The sequence below is a fragment of the Heterocephalus glaber genome, unplaced genomic scaffold (genome assembly GCF_053883595.1).
Source record: "Heterocephalus glaber isolate CG9 unplaced genomic scaffold, H.glaber_assembly_v1.0 deba00001606, whole genome shotgun sequence".
In the NCBI taxonomy this organism is placed as follows: domain Eukaryota; kingdom Metazoa; phylum Chordata; class Mammalia; order Rodentia; family Bathyergidae; genus Heterocephalus; species Heterocephalus glaber.
This window is the reverse complement of record NW_028258377.1, coordinates 10280966-10295556: the sequence shown is the minus strand read 5'-3', so window position 1 is coordinate 10295556 and position 14591 is coordinate 10280966. Positions and strand designations below refer to the sequence as shown.

The following is a 14591-nucleotide window of genomic DNA, read 5'->3' as shown; positions in this document are numbered from 1 at the left end:
GTTGGAAGACGTTTAACACCCAATTTTAAGACTTCTTCTAAAGCTACAGTAATCAAGGCAGTGTGTAAGGAAAGACATGTAGATCATTTGAATAAAACAGAGAATCTAGAAATAGAACCACACATAAATATGGTCCACTGAGTTTTGAAAGATTATTTAACATTAGCATTTTATAGAATATAAACTCAGTTCAAGAGCCGAGGAAGAGATAGTGTCTTCAGCAAACAGCAGTAGAACACCTGCTATCCATATATAAAAAATTAACTTCAACCCTTTTTTTCCATACATGAAAATAACTTGAAAGGATCTATGAACCTAAATAAGAAAGCTTAAAAGTATAAAACTTTAAGAAGAAATTATAAGGGAAAATATTTATGAATTCAGGGTAGGCAAGAACTACCTAGGATACAAAAATTATGATGTATAAAAGAAAAAAATTTGATGAATGGGATTCCATCAAAATTTAGAACTTTACATGACATCATTAAAATGAAAAGTAGTCCTTAAACAGACCATATTTACAATGCATATAACCTATGAGCAGAGTATATAAAGAATTCTTAGAGCTCATTAATAGACAACCCAATTAAAAAGTAGACATAAGAAGATGATAAATAGCCAGCATAGCACAAGGAATGGTGTGTAATTCTAGAATCAGAAAAATACTAATCAGTACAATAATAAGATTGAATTATACCTCATTAGGGAGATGAAGTCAAAAGTTTTAAAAGCCTTGTCATGACTTTTTCTTTTTGTTGGATTCTCCCCCTTTGGGTTGAATTTGTCACGCCCAATGGATTCATTCTGCTGGGTTTCCTGGGGTTGTGATCCTTATTGTCTTTTCCTAGGTATTGTCTAAAATTTTTTGGCGTGCTGGTTTGGTATTCATGAAGTTCCTGAGGTGCTCTTTGTCATGAAAGTATCTTATTTCTCCATCCATTTTGAAAGATAGTTTTGCAGGGTACATCAATCTGGATTGGAGGCTGTTTTCCTTTAGGGCTTGAAATACATCACTCCAAGCTCTTCTTGCCTTGAGGGTTTGCGTTGAGAAGTCTGCTGTGATTCTGATGGGCTTTCCTTTGTATGTGATTTGTTTCTTTTCTCTGACTGCTTGTAGAATTTTATTTTTCTGTTGGATTTCTGGAATCCTAACTACTATATGCCTATGTGTAGATTTTTTTTGATTAAGGCTAGCTGGAGTCCTATATGCTTCACTTATCTGTTTGTCAAGTTCTTTTCCCCTCCTTGGGAAGTTTTCTGCCATCACTTCTGTGACGTTTTTTGATGTCATCTGCACTCTCTCCTCTTTCTTCATTGACTCCAATCAGTCTTATGTTATTCTTCTTTGCATCGTCTAGCAGCTGGGGGATTGATTTCTCATGTTCCCTTACAATTTTAAAGCAATTTTTCTTTTCCTGGTCACTAATTGCAATCTTATCTTCTACATGTGAAATTCTATCCTCACATTGGTTCATTCTGCTGTGCAGACTTTCCATGGAGATTTTAATGTCTTGGAAATCTATTTGTATCTGTTTTGTGGATTCCATTTGTTTCCTATGTTGGGATTCCTTCATGTTCCTCAGATCCTCTATTTTTTTTATCTGTGTCCTCTCTAGATTTATTAATCATGTCTTGCACCATGAACAAAATCTTTGCTGTTATCTGAGTAATTATTTCTGATTTCATTTTACCCAGATCCTCTTTTGTTGCCAGTTTAGAGAGTCCAGGTGGTTGAGTATCAGATTGTTCTATCTCATTTCCCTTTGGGGTTGCTGTAGGTGATCTGGAAGTCTGTTTTTGAGGCATGTTTATGTGTCTTCTCATTTCCACGGGGTGGGGGTGCTTCTGGTGCCCATGTGGCTCACCTTCTCTGCCCTAGGAGCTTGGGATGGCAGCAGGGGAGCTTCCTTCCAGGTTCTGGGACTGGCTGAGCTTCTCTGCCCTAGGAGCCTGGGATGGAGGCTGGGAGCTTCCTTCTGGGTGCTGGGACTGGCTGAGCTTCACTCACCTGTAGTCTTAATATCAATAAAATGTAGAATTTATTGGGGGAAGAATTCTATTAACTGAAAAATATGGAACCAGTATTCCTAGCAGAGAATTATACATTGCCTCTCCTGGATTTTAATCCACAAGAACTCAGGATATCAGTAATAGATTCCATGGACTACCTAAAATCATCTCTATGTTCAGCCTGAAATAATGAATATAGAGCTAGAGTTCTTATTTTTGTCTTTAGACATCACTAAAAAACAAAACCTCTGTCTTGTGCACACAACAAATTAGCATATCAAAAGAATATTTAAAACCCATTAGGAGAAAATGAGACATCCCAATTTTTCCTTTAGAGCTTTACATTATTTCAACACAGGGATTCTAGTGATTATTTGGGGAATCTAGACAGATCTTTCAATCAAGGATAATGGAAGAGCCTAGGTCAGAAGGATCAGAGTAGGACAATTGCTATTCACTGAAATAATAAGAGCCGTATCTTTTGCCTTTCCTTTCCTACTTGGAGGTTAACATTGATATTGGATTGGCTGGTAAGAAATTTAATAGAAGGTACATAAGAAAGGAAGTGTCTTGGAACTATCTGTTAACTCAACAAGGATGTATTGGACACTTATAGAAGACCAGCTGCTTGGTACTAGAGATGCTGAAGTAGGCACAAGCAGGTTCCTTTCTCATAAGCTGGGGAAATGGGGAAAGTGACAGGAATTACATAACCACATTTCTACTCTAACTTTCAACTAAGACAAGGTCTCAACAGGCATGTTGCCATGAGAGTGTATATACAAGTAGCCTACTTAGACCAACAGGTCAGGTAGGGCTTCTCTGAAGAAGTAATACTTGAGATTGGAAGGATGAGAAGGAACCCAATGGGGTTAGGAAATTAGGAGAAACATTTCAGGGAGCAGCATGTGAAAAGGCCTAGTATAGCAGGGGAGTGAAGGAAATTCAACAACCTTAAAGCAGGCCAGCATGTCTTGAGCGTAGAAAGCAGAGGAAAAAATAGTGCAAGCCTTGGCTGGCAGGCTCCACAGGGTCACCATGCAGAGTGCGGAGTTTGGACTTTGTCCTAGAGCAATAAGAAGCCATTACAGGATTTCAAGTATGCAATTCTGACTTTTTTTTTTTTTTTAAAACAGTCACCTTGCAACAGAGGAAGAAGATTCAAGGGGATGAGAATGGAAACAAAGACTAGTTTGGAGGCTTTACAAATATCCAGGTGAGAGCTGGTGAGGGCTAAAGGCTGGAGAACATTTGAGTCCTAAATTATCAACACTGATGGATACATTGTATATGCAGAGAGCAGGAGAGGACTCCTAAAATGATGCCTCAGATGAAGTACTTACTGGTCTGTGTAATAGTTGGTGGAGGATTTTTTGTAAGCAGATCAATCAATATAGCACAGATATTAAAGTGGAACCAGTAGGTTCACCACCCAATTTCCTCCAGCCACTTTGGCCATGTGTGTTTGTCCAGGCTCCCATCTCTCATCAATTTCTGTGTTCAGTTTCTGTGTGAATTTGCTTCTAATAGATTACACCAATACACTGGATTTGAAGACCCTTGACTATTGAAATCCACAAGGATGAGAATCCCCAGGAAAGTGTGGTTTCTCCCCTACACAGCCTCTAGCTCATTTGACAGAAAGAGAAGGCTCAGCTCTTCTGTTTCCAGTGGGGGCAAGCCAAGGTATAATCTATGTTCTATAATTTCCCTGAGGGAAAAGCTAAAGGCCTCTTCCTAAAATCCACTTGTGCTTGGAATTTTGCCCTTTCCTGTCCCCCTTGCTCTCATTGCTTCTCCTTAAAATTCCACCTTAATAATTCATTTATACCCCAATCCTGATTTCAGAGTCTCCCTCTAGGACCTGTGCCTAAGGTCACAAAGAAAAATATGTTTTAGTGTTCTCAAGAAATGAGAGAGAGAGAGAGAGAGAGAGAGAGAGAGAGAGAGAGAGAGAGAGAGAGAGAGAGAGAGAGAAATATAAAAGGAATTAATTCACATGATTATGGAGACTGAGAGCCCAAAGCTGAGAATCCGGGAAGGCCAATGTGTAGTTCTAGTACGAGACTGAAGGCCTGAGAATCAGGAGAGCTAGTCCTGATTTCAGTTTGAAGTTTCAGTTTGAAGGTTATCAGACTTGAAACCCAAGAAGAGCCTGAGTTCTAAGGCTGAAAAGTACCAACATCCCACCTCACTAGTCTTATATAGCCTTCAGCCGATTGGATGATTCTCATCTACATTAGGGAGGCAATCTGCTTTACTTCCTATGTGGATTCAAATGTCAGTTTAATTCACAAACACCCTCACAGTCACACCCAGAAAAATGTTATCTAAATGAATGAGATCCCTGTGGCATGGTAAAGTTGGAATGCAAAGACAGACATCACAACACAGAAATAGTTCTTTTTCCTAGTTTGGTTTATCTTTAAACAAAGAAGTTCTTCCTCTGCCAGCAAGTCATTAATTTACTTATTTTTTCAATTAATTTAATACATATTATTGAGTGCAGTGGTTTGGATATGGTTTGTCTCCAGCAAAACTCATGTTGAAGTTTGACTCCCAACTTGACAATGTTGGGAGGTGGGGCCTTCATAGTTGAGAAGATCAAGAGCCTCTTGAATGGATGAATGCCTATCTTGCAAGAATGGGTTAGGTTTTCCCTGGACTGTATTAGGTTGCCTGGGAGTGGGACCAGATCAGTTATCTTAAGAGCAAGGCTTTTCTCTCATACATATGCTCCTTCCACATGTACCTGCTTCTTCTTTTCACTGTTCTGCTCAGGTGAGGCCTTCTCCAGAGTCAAGCAGATGCTAGTACCATGCTCTTGATCTCTAACATTGTAAGACAAATGAACTTCTTTTCTTTACAGCATAGTGCAGTGAATTGTAATTGTAATGTGAATGCTTTGATACACAGAATAAACAATTACTTGTGACAGAAAAATTAGACTAGACTTTTCAAATAATTACACAGAGATTTAAGGATGAGAAAGACTTCCTTGAGTTTTAAAGAATATTCCATATAAAACAAACAGCATGAACCCAAGTACAACAGAATGCTCATAGCCTGTGCAAGGATTAACATGTATTGGTATGTTCTGGGAGCATAATTCCTAGAGTTAGAAATTGAGAGAGTTGAAAAGGTATTTGGAGAGGAAGCCAGAAAAATAGGGAAGAGATAGAACAAGGGAGTACTTATATTCTAGGCTAAAGAATAAAACAAGTACTGCATTTTTATACTCAGTATGCATGGCAGACAGTACTAATTAAATACAGGAATATTTACTGTTAAGCCCAGAAATATAGAACCAGGACTCTCCTGTCTATGACTTGGGATTGGAACTTGAACTAAGCCTATTTGTCATTTCTGCTGTAAATAATAAGGAAAGGTTATTGTTTTTTAAGCATTTTATATATATATAACCATTTTTAGAAGGCTCTCAATGACTCTCAGGACCGTTGATAGAAAAGAGAAAGAATAGAAAGATCAGTTAGAAATAACTTCTAGTAGTTCTGTTATACAATTATTGAGCTATGATTCAAAATTTATGCATATTTATGTGTAATATTTCATTCATGACATCAGTGAAGTAGGTATATTATTAACCCTATTTTATAGATAAAGAAATTGGGATTATTAGAGGTTAAGTATTTTGGCCCTTGTCAGGCTGCTGGTAAATGGTAGAGTTGGCATGTGAATTTTACAGAGCTGGGAGCTTTTCCCCCTTGCTGTCTTCTTTGGCCTCATTTCACAATTCCTCCTTCCTTTGTGTTATAGTCACATAAGACTTTCTCCACGTATACTTTCACTTACCACAGGTCCTTTGCAAAATCATGCATTTCTATGTCACTGAAAGACTACTTTTCATCTCTCTGCCTTCTTCACTCTTTCATATCTGAGACAACATTTCTTCAGGGAGTTTCCCTGAAAGCATTTGCAAGACTCTTTTCCCTTTCTCCAAAGCTCTCACCCCTCTTAGTAATGACGCATTTACTTATTGCTCTAGTTTGTGTCTTGAAGGGCCCCCAAAGGTGCATATATTAAGGGTTTAACCTCTAGCCCATGGGGTTATTGGAAGGTAATTGGACTTTTAACAGGTGGGACCTAGTTGGTGGAAATCAAGGTGCTGGGCCATGCTGTTGGATGGAATGTCGGGATGCTGCCTCTACATTTCTCTCTTTCACTTTCCAGCCATCATAATGTTCACATACTCCTCTGCCATGTGCTACTGCCATAATGTGCTACCTGACCATAGGCCAGAAGCAAGGGGTAACTGATATGGACTGAAAGCTCCAAAACTGTGAGCCAAAATAACCCTTTTCCTCCATATAATTGTTTATCTCAGGTACAGTGGACCCTTGACTTACAAACTCCATTGGTTCCTGAGGGCTGGTTGTAACTCAAATTGGTTGTAAGTCAATACAGCTGAGATCTGGAGTTTACCTGGGTACGTGTTATGGATAACAAGAGGCAGATGAATCTTTCATTAACCTAATTAACCCAAGTTGTTCCTATGTCGGGCCAGTTGTAACTTAATCCTCTGTATTTTGTCACAGTGATAGAACTCTGACAAACACAATTATGTCATTATTCGATTAATGCCTGCCTCCTCCAGTGACACAAATCCCTTGAGGGCAGGAAATGTGGCTGCTCTCACTGACTCCTACATCCATAAAGCTCAATAAATGATTCAGGGTCACTATATATATTTTATTAAATCAATCACTCCAAATTGTCCTCATGATAGAGTTAACCAGTAAACTTCCCACCTTGGTGAGAAGGCAAAATGGAAGACTGGCAAATGATCGTAGAGTCATGGATTTAGACAAAGAAAGCAAAGATGTATTGACTTTCTTCTGCCTCAGCAAAACTGTAATCATCTTGATGCTCTGGCAGCCCATAAATACAGGAACAGTGCCATTACTCCCAGGTGCTAGAAGATAGACTTTGTGTAGTATTATTAAAAGAATTTGATTATTCTCTATCTCCTTAGGAAACTATCAGACAAATTAAATCACTGCAAATTTATTAAATAAAATGAAGGAAGAGAGAGGCACTGTGCAGTTCTTAAGCAAAAAGCACAAACTCAAATTTTCTAATTCAGGCAACACACACTGGGCAAGGGCAGACAAAGAAAACCAGAACAAGTGCTTCACATAGCATTTAACTCCTCTTTTCATCTACCCTCTCACAATACCCACATGCCCCTCTGGTATCTTCAATCGCAATGGCAATGTTTTTACCTGAAGAGTAAAGCACAAGTATTATGTAATTGTACAAGAACTGTTCTCATCTTAGTGTGCAAAACTAATCTTAAAATGTTATAGAGCAGCTTAGAAAGTATTCGCTTGTGGATATCACTCTGCAACAAAATACCTAGTTGGATAATAGATTTTACTCATCAGAAAATTGCATCAAATGTGGCATGTTTGAACATTTAATTGTTTTAAACTTATGAAGTCATGTATGGTCATTGTAAACATTTTGTTGATACAAATGCATAAAATGTTAAAAAATGCTTTCCTCGTATTTTCCTGCATCATCTCCAATCTTAAATCTCATGGAAGTAACACTACAGATTATCATTGTTAAAATTGTACTTGTATATTAAATATCACACTCTTAGTCAGCTAATGTTCAGTAGGATGCCTAGACAATTCAGTAAGGAAAGAACAGTCAGTTCAGTGAATGGTACCAGGACAGGTGAATAGCTTCTTGCAAAGGAATAAAGTTGGACCTTTCCTCCCACAATATATATACATAAACTCAAAATGGATTACGGACATAGTGAAAGAGCAAAAAGGACAAAATAGTTAGAGGAAATATAAGAGTAAACATTTGTGACCTTAGGTTAGGCAAAGCCTTCTTTAATACAATACCAAAAGTACAAGTAGATGTAAGAAGGAAAAAAAAGACTCCTTTTGTCTTAAATGTCTAGAATAGGCAAATCTATAGGAACAGAAAGCAGATTAGTGCTTGCCTGGGGCTGGGGAAGAGTTGAGGAGAAATGGGAAGTGATTGCTGATGGCTATGAGAGTCTGAGTGCTAATATGAATGTTCTGAAATTGATTATAGTGATGATTGCACAACTGTGATTTTAATAAAAACCATGAATCATATACATTAAATGTGTGAATTGAATGTGTGTGCATATCTTAATAAGGCTATTCAAAAGTAGAAAAGAGTTTCTGGGTATATTCACACACACATTTCTGTTTTATACACATAGAGTTCATTTCTTTCTTTTTTTTTTGGTACCAGAATTTGAACTCGGGACCTTGCACTTGCGAGACATGCGGCAGAACCACTGAGCTAAATCCTGGGCACTCATTTCTATACATATATTTTAACACAAAATGAGAATACTTCATAATAATTGATTGTTCTCCAGTTTGTTTTTATTCACTAATATGGATGGAGAAATTTTCATGAGTTTGTATACTGAGGTCTTTTTCTTTTACACCGATGTATTAAACTTCCTAGAAGGATGTACTATAATTCCTTAAGCATTCCCCATTTTTAGGTTGTTAGCCTATTTAGGTTGTTTTGGCTGTGAAACAAACAATCCTGTCATAATCATCATTACAAATACATATTTGAGCACTTACAAGGGACTTCAGTAGGCCAGATTGCTAGTGTTAAAGCTGCCCAGCCAGAGGGAATGTGAATTACTAATTTTGGCAGATGCCAAATCCAAGAACAGTTTTTTTTTCTTTTTATTCTTAAGTTCTTTTATTGGTGCATTTTAGGTATACAATATGTTTACATTTATCATTGGGTGTTTATATCTGTACATGATGTATCTTGGTTCTTCTTTTTCCCCCATTACCTGTGCGCCTGTCACCCCCTCCAACCTTCCCTATTTACATAGATTTCATTTCCATTTTTTTTCTTTTCTCATAATTTTTCCTTTCCCTTATTTCCTTTCCCCATCCCTTCCCACCACCCCTCCACCTTTGGACCTTTTCTTCCTATTTCAAATTATTAATTATTCATTTTAATCATTATAACCCTATTTACACTTTCAGTTTCTCACACTAGAGAAACTATGCGGTATTTACACATGTGTGTCCTATTTATTTCACTTAAGAGTATGGCCTCAATATGCATCCATTTAGCTATAAATGACTCTAGTTTCTCATTCTTTATGGCTGAGTAGTACTCCATTTTATAAAAATACCCCACATTTTCTTTATCCAGTTTCCAGTTGATGGGGACTTGGACTGTTTCCAAGCTTTAGTTATTATAAACTATGCCGCTATAAACATGGGTACACATATATTGCTGTGGTATGATTCTTTAAATTCTTTTGGGAAGATACCCAGCAGGGGAATAGCTGGGTCAAATGGGACCTCTAGTCCTAGTCCTTTGAAATATCTCCAAACTGATTTCCACAGTGGTTGCACCAATCTGCACTCCCACTAGCAATGGAGAAGGGTTCTTTTCTCCCCACACCCCTGCCAGCATTTGTTATTGGCTGATTTCTTTATAGCAGCCCTTCTTTCTGGGGTGAGGTGGAATCTCAGTGTTGTTTTCATCTGCATGTCTCGAATGACCAGTGATGTTGAACATTTTTTCATATATTTATTTGCTGTTTTTACTTCTTTTTTTTTTTTTTTTTTGGTACCAGGGATCAAACTAGGGTCCTTGAGCTTGCACAGCACGCGACGAAACCACTGAGCTAAATCCCTGGCGCCTGCTGCTTTTACTTCTTTGTCTGAGAAATGTCTGTTCATTTCAGTTGCCCATTTTTGAATTGGGTCTTTATATTTGGGGGGTCTTATTTTTCAGTTTTTTATATATTCTACATAGTAGTCTTTTGTCTGAGGTACAGCTGCTAAAATTTATTTCCCACTGTGTAGGTTGCCTCTTAGCTTTGTTGGTGGTTTCTCTTGCAGTGCAGAAGCTTGTTAATAAGATGAGATCCCAGTTGTTGACGTTTTCTGCTAGTTCCCATCCTACTGAGGTTTTGTTCATAAAGTCTTTTCCTGTGCCAATGTCTTCAAGAGTTCTACCTAACTTATCTTCCAGCAAGTTTAATGTTTCTGTCTTGATATTTAGATCTTTAATCCACTTTGATCTTAGTTTAGTGCATGGTGATAGGAATGGGTCTAGTTTTAATCTTTGGCAGGTTGAAATCCAGTTTTTCCAACACCATTTATTGAATAGGCTATCTTTCCTCCAATGAGGGAGGTTGGCTCCTTTGTCAAAGATGAGGTAGCTGAGTATGTCTGGAGTTGTTTTTGAATCTTCTAATTTATTCCACGGATCCTCAGGTCTGTTTCTTTTGCCCAGTACCATGCTGTTTTTATCACAATAGCTTTGTAGTATAGTTTCAAATTGGGGGTTGCGATACCCCCTGCCATGTATCTGTTGCTTAGAATTGCTTTTGCTATTCTAGGACTCTCTGGCTCCAAATGAATATTTGGATTGTTTTCTCCAGTTCTTTGAAGTATATTGTTGGAATTTCAATCAGCATTGCATTAAATCTGTATAGTAGTTTTGTAAGTATGGCCATTTTCACTATATTGGTTCTTACTACCCAGGAGCAAGGGATATCTTTCCATTTTCTTATATCCTCTTTGATCTCTTTTTTCAGAGTGCTGTAGTTTTCAGTATAGAGGTCTTTTGCTTCTTTTGTTAGATTCATTCCTAGATATTTCATTTTTCTGGATGGTATTGTAAAAGGAATTGTTTCCCTAATTTCTCTCTCAGAGAGTCTGCTATTTGTGTACAAGAAAGCTATTGTTTTTTGAGTGTTGACCTTGTATCCAGCTACTCTACTGAATCTGTCAATTAAGTTTAGAAATCTTTTGGCCCAGTTTTTTGGGTCTTCTATGTAAAGTGTCATTATGTCAGTTTAACTTCTTCCTTTCCTATCTTTATTCCTTTTATTTCTTTCTCTTTTTTAATTGCTGTGGCTAATATTTCCAGAACTATATTGAATAGGAGTGGTGATAGTGGGCATCCTTGTCTTGTTCCTGATTTTAACTTGAAAGTTTTCAGTTTTTGACCATTTAGTATGATGTTGGCTGTTGTTTTTTCTTATGTAGCCTTAATTAGGTTGAGACAAAGTCCTTCTTTTCCAATTTTCTGTAGGGTTTTTATCATGAATGTGTGTTGGATTTTGTTGAATTCCTTTTCTGCATCTATTGAGATGATCAAATGTTTTTTGGTCCTTGACTCTGTTAATATAGTGTATTACATTTATTGATTTATGAATGTTGAACCATCCTTGCATTCCTGGGATAAGTCCAACTTGGTCAGGGTGTATGATCTTCTTGATGACCCTCTGTATTCTGTTTGCCAGTATCTTATTGAAGATTTTTGCATCTATGTTCATTAGGGATATTGGCCTGTAGTTCTCTTTTTGGGGTTGGGTCTTTCCCTGGTTTTGGAATCAAAGTAACACTTGCTTCCAGGAATGAATTTGGAAGCCTTGCTTCCCTTTCAATTTCCTTGATGAGTTTAAAGAGTAATGGCGATAGTTCTTCTTTAAATGTCTTGTAGAATTCAGCAGTGAAGCCATCAGGACCTGGGCTTTTCTTTGGTGGTAAAATTTTATTACATTTTCAATTTCACTCATTGTAATTGGGGTGTTTAGAATTTCTATATCTTCTTCATTTAACTTAGGCAATTCATATGTACCTAGGAATCTGTCCATTTCTTCTGTGTTTTCCATTTTATTAGAGCCCAGGTTATTGAAGTAGGTATTGATGATCCTCTGAATTTCTGTTGGATCTGTTGTGACTTCACCTTTTTCATTCTTAATTGCATGAATTTGAGCATTTTCTTTCCTTTTTTGATAAGGTTGGCTAAAGGTTTATTGATTTTATTTATTCTTTCAAAAAACCAACTCCTTGATTCATTGATATTTTTGTATTGTTCTCTTAGTCTCCATTGCATTGATTTCTGCTCTGATCTTTATAATTTCCTCTCTTGTGTGAGCTTCGGGTTTATCATGCTCTTCTTCTTCCAGAAGCTTGACATTCAAGATTAGGTTGTTTATTTGAGGTCTCTGTGTGTTCCTAATATGGGCATTTACTGCTATGAATTTCCTGCATAGACTGCTTTCATTGTGTCGCATAAATTCCTGTATATTATACTGACATTATCATTTGCTTGTAGAAACTGTCTAATGTCTTCTTTAATTTCTTCTGTGATCTGTTAGTTGTTCAGGAGAGTATTATTCAATTTCCATGTGTTTCTGGGCTTTTGCGATTTCTTATGTTATTGAACTCAAATTTTATTGCACACTGGTCTGATAATATACAGGGGGTAACTTCAATTCTTTTACATTTACTTAGACATATCCTATGAGCTAGCATGTGGTCTATTTTGGAGAATGACCCATGTGCAGATGAAAAGAATGCGTATTCTGATTTTGTAAACATCTATTAAGTAAACATCTATTTGTAAACATCTATTAAGTCCATTTGTTCAATAACTTGGTTCAATTCTAGAATTTCGTTGTTAATTTTTTGTCTAGATGTTCTGTCTATTTGTGATAGTGGGGTATTGAGATTCCCCACTACAATGGTGTTAGTGCTTATTTGGTTTTTCATGTCCATTAATATTTGTTTTGTATAGTTGGGGGCATTCATATTTGGTGCACATACATTTAAGATTGTCATTTCTTCTTCTTGGATTGTTCCCTTCACAAGGATGTAGTGACCATCTTTGTCTCTCTTACTTAGTTTTGTCTTGAAATCTACTTTGTCTGCCAATAAGATTGCTACCCCTGCTTTTTTCTGGGTTCCTGTGGTGTGGAGAACTGTTTTCAATCCTTTTACTTTCAGTCTATGAATTTCTTTTTGAGTTAGGTGTGTTTCTTGTATACAGAATATTGTTGGATTTTGCTTCTTAATCCATTCTGTCAGTCTGTTTCTTTTGATTGGTGGATTGAGGCCATTAACATTAACATCACTAACATTGATGGTTATAACTGATAGATATTGATTCATCCTTGTCATGATGTTTTACTGTTGTTGGCTCTTTTATTTCTTATTTTTCCCACTTTCCCTTTAGTTTCTTACCTTGCCTGGTGAATTCCCTCTGCTGGGCCTCATGGAGTTGTGACCTTCATTGCTTTTTTCTAGGATATTGTTTAGAATTGCTTGGAGTGCTGGTTTGGTGTTCATGAAATTTCTCAGTTGTTCTTTGTCATGGAAGTATCTAATTTCCCCATCAATTTTGAAAGGTAATTTTGCAGGATACAACAGCCTAGATTGGAAGTTATTTTCTTTTAGGGCTTGAAATACCTCACACCAGGCTCTCTTTGGTTTGAGGATTTGTGTTGAGAAGTCTGCTATGATTCTGATGGGCTTTCCTTTGTATGTGATTTGTTTCCATTCTCTAACTGCCTGTATGATTTTGTTCTTGTGTTAGGTTTCTGGGATCTTGACTACTATATGTCTAAGTGTAGATTTTTTTTGATTGTGGCTAGTTGGAGTTCTATATGCCTCAGTTATCTGTATGTCCAATTCTCCACCTCTGTCTGGGAAATTTTCTACTATTACTTCTGTGAACAGTTTTTTTTATGTCAATTGTACTTTCTCCTGTTTTTTCATGGACTCCTATCAGTCTTGTCTTATTCTTCTGTGTATCATCTAGCAGCTGCTGGATTGATTTCTCATGGTCCTTTACTATTTTTAAGAAATCTCTGTTTTCATGATCCTTCACCACAATCCCGTCTTCTATATCTGATATTCTATCTTCAGATTCCCTTAATCTACTGTGCATACTTTCAATGGAGTTTTAAATCTCCTGGATATCTGTTTGAATCTGTTTCATGGATTCCATTTCTTTCTTATGTTGAGTGATCATGGTTTCCATTTCTTTCTTATGCTGGGCATTCATGGCTTCCAGGATGGTTCTGAGCTCATCTATTTCTTAATGTTTCTGTTCTAGAGCCTCTAATCATGTCTTTCACTCTGTTCAACATCTCTGTAGTTATCTGGGAGATTATTTCTGCCTTGAATTTTTGTAGAGCCTCATTCATCTGTTTTGTTACTTCCTGTGCTATCAGTTCAGGGTGTCCAGGTGGTTGACTATCATACTTTTCCACCTCATTTCCCCCAGAGTTTTCCCTTGGTGGGGTGGAAGTCTGAGTTTGTGACTTGCTTAAATGTCTTCTCAGTTTTGTTTTTGGTACTGTCCTTAGTTTAATTCCTGGGTTGATACTTTGAAATTGCTTATTATAAATATCTTTGTTGCTTTTAATTAGAACCCTTATGGAGTGATTGCTTCTCAGAGGTGTCTTCCAGATATAGCTGGTCTTCAGGTTTTGAGTCTCTAATGACTCTAAGGCTATCTCATTTTCATTATACCAGGAAGGACCACCGACTAGATCAATAACAACACCTTAGCCCAAATGATACAATCAGCAACACCATAGCATCAAATACATCTTAGAAAATGACAATTTCTGGTAGTTATTAATCTATCACCTTTAACTGTGTGAATTAAATCAAAATTGAAGACCAACCCAACATATGCTTATAGTGAATAAACTCTTCAATATAGTAGCTTTACCCTTCGGGATGGGGAATTAGAAGGAATTGGAAGGGAGGGATAAGTAC

At 37.1% G+C, this 14591-nt stretch overlaps 1 long non-coding RNA gene across 4 annotated transcripts in view; it reads left to right on the top strand.

Annotated features, from left to right (window-relative positions):
* Nucleotides 1–14591, top strand: part of LOC147822921 (uncharacterized) — a 408296-nt gene that overhangs the window by 307805 nt on the left and 85900 nt on the right. For all 4 annotated transcript variants that reach the window (XR_015444740.1, XR_015444741.1, XR_015444739.1 and 1 more), the window contains one exon: nt 3147–3226. This is a non-coding gene — a long non-coding RNA (uncharacterized LOC147822921). The remainder of the gene's footprint in view (nt 1–3146; nt 3227–14591) is intronic.